Genomic DNA, 7,461 nt, shown 5'->3' on the forward strand with positions numbered 1-7,461 from the left:
GACAGCGTCTCTAACTAAGGTTGATCCTGTGGGTTCTTCACTTCCTGAGTCCAACCCAAGACCCAGGTCCTGCCCAGGCTGCCTTCCCAGACTCCTCTGAGCCTGGGTCTCACCCCTCTGTGTGGACTTCCCAACCCCAAATGTCCCCGGCTGTCCCCCAGTGCCCTCTTCCAGATGTAACCCTGCCGCATGTCCTGCCCCTCCTCTGGGGCCTCCTTCCACTGCTTCTCTCCAGAACTCCCTGCCTTGAGCCCTGCTTGCCATCCCCCACCTGGAGCACTGTTGCTCCCCACACCTGCCCCCCATCTGCTCTCTGTCCCAGTCCTCAGCCCCAGGCCCGGAGGGTGGACAGGCAGGCCCTCTGGACTGCTCTGGTACCCTCCCTCGGCTCACAGGGCCGCCAGGGCCAAAGGCGGAGCACCGAGCCCTCTTGGATGTGCACAGGGACGTTTCTGTGACAAGATCCTGAGCCTGAGGCCAGGAGGTGAGACAGATGGGTACAAGCTCCCTGGCTGAGGAGACAGGCCCTTGTCCCCAAGGCAGTTACAGGGCTCGGCTCAGAACAAGGGGCTTGCGTGTGGCCAAACCCCAGGCCATTAGTGGAGGGCCATGGCGGGGCACCAGCCCAATGCCTTGTGATGCTCTAGTGCTGCATGTGTTGCTTTGACTCCTCCCAGCAGCCCCAGAAGGTGGGGGCTGCTGCCCTTGCTTTCCTGATGAAGAAGCTGAGACTGAAAGGAGAGGCACTGAGCCAAGAAAGGAGGACCCGGCACGTGAGGGGCTCGACCACCACCTTCATTCCCTTCCTATGACATGTCCCAGGGAGATACCCCCATCAGCCCTCTTGTCTCTGTCTAGTCACCAGAGCCAACGCCCAGTTCCTGGGCCCTGTGAGGCTCCTCAGATCCCACTATCCAGGAGACGGAGCCTCTCCCTCCTGGGGAAGCGATGACCTTGGCTTTGGGGGTCAGGGACACATGTATGGTCAGAGCCTAGAAATGAACACAAAATCCAGGTGGAGAGGAGGTTGAGACAGAGTACACAGAACCCTCTAGGACTTCTAGAGATGAAAAGTATAATTGTGCCATTTGAAGTCTTGGGCTCTGGCTCCTCACGCCCTCCCCTAACGGCCTGGGGGAGCCCTTTGTTGGCCCCACACAGCCCCTTGTTCTCAGAGCCAAGCCCTGTAATTGCCTTGGAGAGATGGGCCTGTCCCCTCAGCCAGGGAGTTCGTACCCATCTGTCTCACCTCCTGGCCTCAGGCTTAGGATCTTGTCATAGAAAAGTCCTTGTGGACACAGAAGGGTGAGTGTACACATCCAAGCGGGCTTGGTGCTCTACCTTTGGCCCTGGGGGCCCCATGAGCCGAGTCCCCACTGCTGGGCCACGGGTGCCCACTGCCCTCCAGGCTGTGGCTGCATGGCCCCTGTCCTCTGCGGAGCCCTGTCACCACCCTCATTACCAGTGAGCTCAGCGCCCAGGACCACACAGCACCCGAGAGTGCCCTCCCCACGTGCGCGCACACACACACATGCACACAGATGTGAGAAGTGTGCACAGTGCTCAGATTCACATGTGCGCGCGCACAAGGCGTGGGCCGCTGGGGCCTGGGCCAGGCTCCGATGGATCCCTCTCCCCGTTGCCTCCCTCTGTCATCTCCTTCCCCTCCAGCCACTTTCTGGGGAAACAGAAGTATGTCAACCCGAGAACCATCATGTGCTTGCGTTTTCCATAGGGGATTTCTAGAGGCACCGCAGGCTGACACCAGGAATGATGCTGCCATTGGGCAGGCCCTCAGGAGGGGTTCCACTCCCGTGTCTCAGTCTCTCAAAGCATGTGGGAGGGAAACAAGATGGGAAGCAGAGGGATTGGCTTCACGACGTGGTGTCCGGCCCTCATTCAGTCAGCCTGTGGGTTCATTCACTCATTTGTATGCCCAGATATTAAAGTGAGGGCCAGGGCATGGGAGAGCCAGGCAGAGGAGCCCTCCTGCCCGCCCTGAAGCCCAGGACATCACGGCTTACCACTAGCTCTTCCATCTCTGCCCTGCCAGTCCTGGGGGGTGTGTCTCCAGACTCTGAGCATTAGTTGACCCATCTATTCAAAGAGACAGGACCCCTCCTTGAGCATGGATATCCTGAGCTGGATAGCACTGCTCCAAGTGCTGTTTTCTGGAAATGGCTTCATGAATTAACTGCTAAAGCTGTGCTAAAGGTGCAGGTAGAGCATGTTCCTCTGGAACAGACCTTCACTGGGTGAAATGAGCACCCTGGGCTATGTGAGCTGAACAGAGCCCTCAAAGGCTGGAACCACATGAAGGTTCCTCACTCAGGGTCTAGGGTGAGCGATGCTGTGAACATATCCACTCCCTTCCCTCCTCAGAGCTGTAAGGATGCACTGCACTCCAGGTCCCTTGCAGACAGTGCCCCGTGTAAACTGCTCTTACTGCTGCAGAGAGTGCCCACTGTACTGGCTAGCCATACAGACCAAGGAACTAGTTTCTGGACTCCAAGCTCAGAAGGTAGGAGGTCAGCAGAACCCTGAGGCCAGCCCAGCACATCCTGTCCAGTCTGCAGCCCTTCCACCCACTAAACAGGTAAGATCCTGATTCCCAGGGGAAGTTGCTTCCTGGGCAGATGCCGAGGTATTACTATGTTTGTCCTGCTCTCTGACAGACGTGCTTGGGTAAAAGTGACACGTGCCCAGTGAAAGTGACAGAACTAGGTAAAGGGCACCACTGGGTAAAGGCGCCAGATGCCTGACTGTAGGTGATAGAGACATCTGGGCGAGTGAGGCCACTGTGTGTAGGGTGCAGGCAAAGCAGACACCAAAACAAGCCAGTGCCTGGACCTCAGCCTTCCAATCTCCTGAAATAAATGTTACTTAGATGCCCCCGGGAATATAGTCCTTTGCTATTAGCAGTCCTGAACTATTAAGTAGAAGGACCTTTGAGGGGACATCCCAGAAACAGAATGTGGCAGGGAAGGTCCTGGTACTTACCCACAAGGCCCTGTGGCAGGGTCCATCCCCTGAGCCAGGGGCAGTCAGTGCCGGTCCCAGGTCTCAGGTGAGCTGGTGAGCTGTGGTAGTCCAGGGCACCTATTCCCTTGGCTCCAACTGGGCCGCTTCTTGTGACTGCTGACTTTCTCCTTCCAGCAATGACTCACCCAAGGCCTTGCCCTGGTGGTCCAAAGCAGCCCCTGAGTTCAGGCTGTTCTAGGACCCCCTCCGTGGATCCCAGCCTCAATGACCCCTTCTCCAACTGTGCCTGGACCCCGTGCCCACAACTGAAGTCTGTGGCAACAGCCCAGACCACCAGCCAGGCCCCTCTCCCATCAGCTTGCCCCTGGCTTGTGGCAGCCATACAATGATCCCACTCCTAGGCTGGGACTGGGGGAGGTGGAACAATGGGGCATCCATGTCTAGGCACAGCACCTATCCCCATGAGGGCCCCCTGCCAACTACTTGCTCAGTCAGTAACCATGACCTGTAATGAATTAAGTCCATCAAGGTGTGAAAGATGCCAAGGGCCACAGTCTTGCTGGCCCCCTGGGACAGGCCCTTAACCTTCTGTCCCCTGTCCCTACCTCCATAGCTCAACAACTGGAACTGCTCATGATCCATACCCCCCACCTTTGCACATGCTAATTCCCTCATCTGGAAGACTACTAACCACTCCCCCCCATCTACTCAACCTTCAGATCTTTGGTAAAATGCCACCTCAACTGGGAAAGTCCCCCACCAAACTCTAGTAAGAAGAATAGATCCTCAGCTACCACAGTACTTCAGCTACCACAGTGCCGGGGTGACGGTCCCATCTCCAGTCTGCCTGGGTGGGGAAGAGCTCCCCGGTGTTGGGAGGGGAGTGAGGGGGGATGTGAGCAGGGTGGGAGGGAGGGAAGTGATGGGGGCATTCAGGAGAAGTGTGTCTGTGAAGGAGGTATGTGTGAAGAGCAGAGATCCTGTGATGGAGGCAGTTAGGGCCCTAGATGCTCTCAGGGATGTGGTTTCAGGCCCAGTGAAGTAACAGGCCGCTGCTTGTGGAGCCGGAAATGCAACTGCAATTTGCACAAGGCAGGGTTCCCCTCTGGGAGAAGGCACAAGGTCTGGGTCGGGGTGCTGACACTGCTGGAATCTGGGGTTGTTATTTTCAACCCGCCAGGTCAGTGCTCTGAGAGCTATCTCAGAGTGCCCACCCCACACCCAGAACCTCTGCACAAACCCCAGGCCTGACCAACTTGCAGGTTAGGTCCTTGCTGGCCGGGCCCTGGGGCCCCAATCTTGTAGACTGTGTGGGGATTTCGGAGCGTAGAGCTGGTGCCCTTCCCTCAGCGCTGGCTTGGTGGCAGCTGGCACCTCAATTCTTATCCCACTTGGAGGCAGGGCTGGAGCCCCATATCCCCTCAGAGGGCATTGAGGCCTAGGGCAGGGTCTGGGGGGCACTGCTGCCATGGGGCATCTTCCCTGGGCCACACGCAGATCCAGCAGCTTAGTTAGCTTAGTTTCCCCGGAAATAAATACTTGAGAGAGAGAAGAAAAATGTTAGAACATTCTGTTTGTGAATTCTTAAAAGTAATGTAGTGAGAAAAGAGGAATTAAATTCCATTAAAAGCAGGTGGGAGAAAAGATGCCTGAGAGAGAGGGAAGTGGGTGGGTGGGTGTGGCAAGTGTGGAAGGAAGGAAACACTCAATCCTGCAGCAGAAGTCCACCCAGCCCAGCCCATCCTGGCCTAACTTTCTCAGATCGACTGGGCCTGGGCCTTGAAGGATGGACACTGGGGATGGAGAGTCAGGGGAGGAGAACCCCAGGGTGACCTGGGATGACTCATCTATCCCTACCCCTATCTGTCATCTATCTATACCTATTTATTTGTCATCTATCTGTCTTCCATCCATCTGTCCATCAATCTATAATCTTTTTGTCCTCCATCCATCATCATCTCTGTATATTATAAAACAAGGAAGTTAAGCACAAAATCCTCCCAGCTCCCTCAGTCGCCCCAATTCCTAGCTCTTCGTGACTTCCCCTTTCCCCACACTGACCATCCTACACTCCTTTAAGGCCAGCCCCAGCTCACGTGGCCTTGGGGTTCATGCACCACAGTTTTGTCCTTCCACAGGGCTCCCTCCTGGTCCTGGGTCCAGGAGCATCAGCCTTGAGGGCTCCCGCACTTGACTTCCCTGTGTGTGTCCCTCTGTGGAGTCTCCCAACTCGGCATGTACATTTCCTTGTTTCTTACTCCTCGAGCCCCTTGCTTACTCTCAGGGTCTCTGCCTTCCCCCGGGATGACAGAGTGGGGTCCCCAGATGGGGCAGCTGCCCAGCAGGGTTTGGCCCTGACTGACTCTCTGGGCCCTGTTTTTTTTGTCTATCCCTTGGCCACTGTAACACATGTGCAGAGCTTGGAACTTGAGGAGTGGATCTATTGTAGACATTTACTAAGTACCTAGACTAAGTATGCCAGACACAGTGCTGAGCACAGGCTTTGAGTGGTTGCATCAAGTGGAAGGGCCAGAGCAGATTAAATAGATCTACAAGTATGATTAAGGGTCCACCTCCTTCCCCAGCTCAGGCAGACCTCCCTTAGCCTTCAGGGAGATGGTGAGCAGGACCCTCCTTCTCAGGCAACAGCCCTGATCATGGGCCAGATGACGTGGGGGTAGTCAGGGCTCAGATGAGGGCCCCAGGGGGGCACTGTGGGCAGTGACATGACCAATGACATCAAAGGCAGAGCAAACCCAAATGGCCCGCCGTGACAGTGACAAGAAGCAGGAGTCAGGAGGGCCAGCAGGGAAGACCTCAGGGCACAGCCCCGAACCTAGAGAGCTGCAGCACAAGCCAAGGCCCTGAGACAGGGGTACATCCAGAGTGAGGGTTGGGGGCCGGGTCTGTTGACATGAGCCTGGGTGCTGGTGGGTGGGGAGATCAGGGGCTGTCAGGTATACCTGTGGGGGAGCAGCTAGGGCAGAGGCTGTCAGCGGCTGAATGCACAATGCCCCTAGTGCCTGTAGAGGCCAGCCTGATTTGGTGACCTAGGACCCATCCAGCCATCTGGGGCTTACCCTGTCTGGTCAGGTCTAGGCAAACTTCCTGTCCTGGCCAAGGGAGAAACTCAGCCATCTGCTGGCCATGTCCATGGTCCACACAGGCTGGCATCCCCCTGGTGTGGCTGTCGGGCATCCCACACACCACAGGCCAGAGACAGCTTCAGGCTACCCCAGGGCTATGGTGCTGGGCAGCCTCCACTTGTGCAGAGCCCTGAGTGGGGCTGGACCTGGGGGCATGGGCCCAGATGCCACCTTGGATCCACCACGAGGGCCAGGTAGTGGGGCAGGTTCACAGCCAGGAGACTGACCCCTGCTGCTTCCTGGCAATGAGACAGCCAAGGTGCTCACGGTGACCAGCCGCAGAGATTGGCCTCTCTACTGCTTGCTCCCAGGGCCCAGCCACCTGACAGCTGTGCATCTGCCCTCTGACCAGGTTGGCCCCAGGCTCATCGGCTCCTCTGGGAACACGTGTCCACCCACTGCCCACCTGCTGGTCTTGCTTCTTCAGGGATCTCATCACACGTGTGAATCACCTTTAGTAGCCTTCTTTACGGGACATTCAGACACTCAGAAGAGCAGAGAGCTGGCTCTGGGGCCCCAGCTCTGCAGTCCCCAGCACTTCTAATCTTGCTTCATCCATTTCCCTGTACCTTTTTCTGAGTTATTCACTTTAAAGCAAAGCTCAGATTAGATCATCTCACCCATAAGCACTCTTGTTTATCAATCACTCTGTGCTCATCTTTCAGCCCCACAGAAGACTACGGGGTCATCTGAATGTCTGTGGAGCTGCCCCAGGCTCAGAGTGGGGAGGGCAAGAGAAGTGATGGGGGAGGGGCCTTGGGAGCTCCTGGGGGCTTCATTCCCCTCCCCGGGCTCCAGTTGCTTGGAGGTTCTCAGGTATCCCACCTGGAAAGGCCCAGGTGAGGGCTTTGCTGACTTGAGATGAGGGAATGAGGCCAGCAAGGGTCAGAAAGGAGATGACAAGGGGGCTGAGAGTGAGGGCTCAGGCCCTAGTGGTCACAGGGTGGACTGAGGGAGCTGGGGGTCCCAGCCATGTGAGAGGCGGCTCCATGAGCCCCCAGAGACAGCACCTGGCCCTCACTGGTGTCTCTGCAGGGTCGAGGCTGGCTTGGCATCAGCCCCACTCTCCTTGATCCAGTACCGTGGGTATAGAAGGGAGCTAGTTGGGCATGTAAACTGCAGGAAATGTGGGAGTGCTGGAACTTTCCACGAGGGTCTGGTCAGGGGTCATCGAGCTGACTGCCCCGAGGACATGTATGTGGGGGTGATGTCTGGAGATGCCAACAAAGGCTTGGAGGGAGGGACAGAGGAGGGCTGTATAGGCCGGGGGCTCTGAGGGGCACAGTCCAGCACCCGGGCCTGGGTGGCAGGGAGGGTGGTTCTGGGAGCCACA

Source organism: Bos indicus x Bos taurus, chromosome 8 (genome assembly GCF_003369695.1).
Source record: "Bos indicus x Bos taurus breed Angus x Brahman F1 hybrid chromosome 8, Bos_hybrid_MaternalHap_v2.0, whole genome shotgun sequence".
In the NCBI taxonomy this organism is placed as follows: Eukaryota; Metazoa; Chordata; class Mammalia; order Artiodactyla; family Bovidae; genus Bos; species Bos indicus x Bos taurus.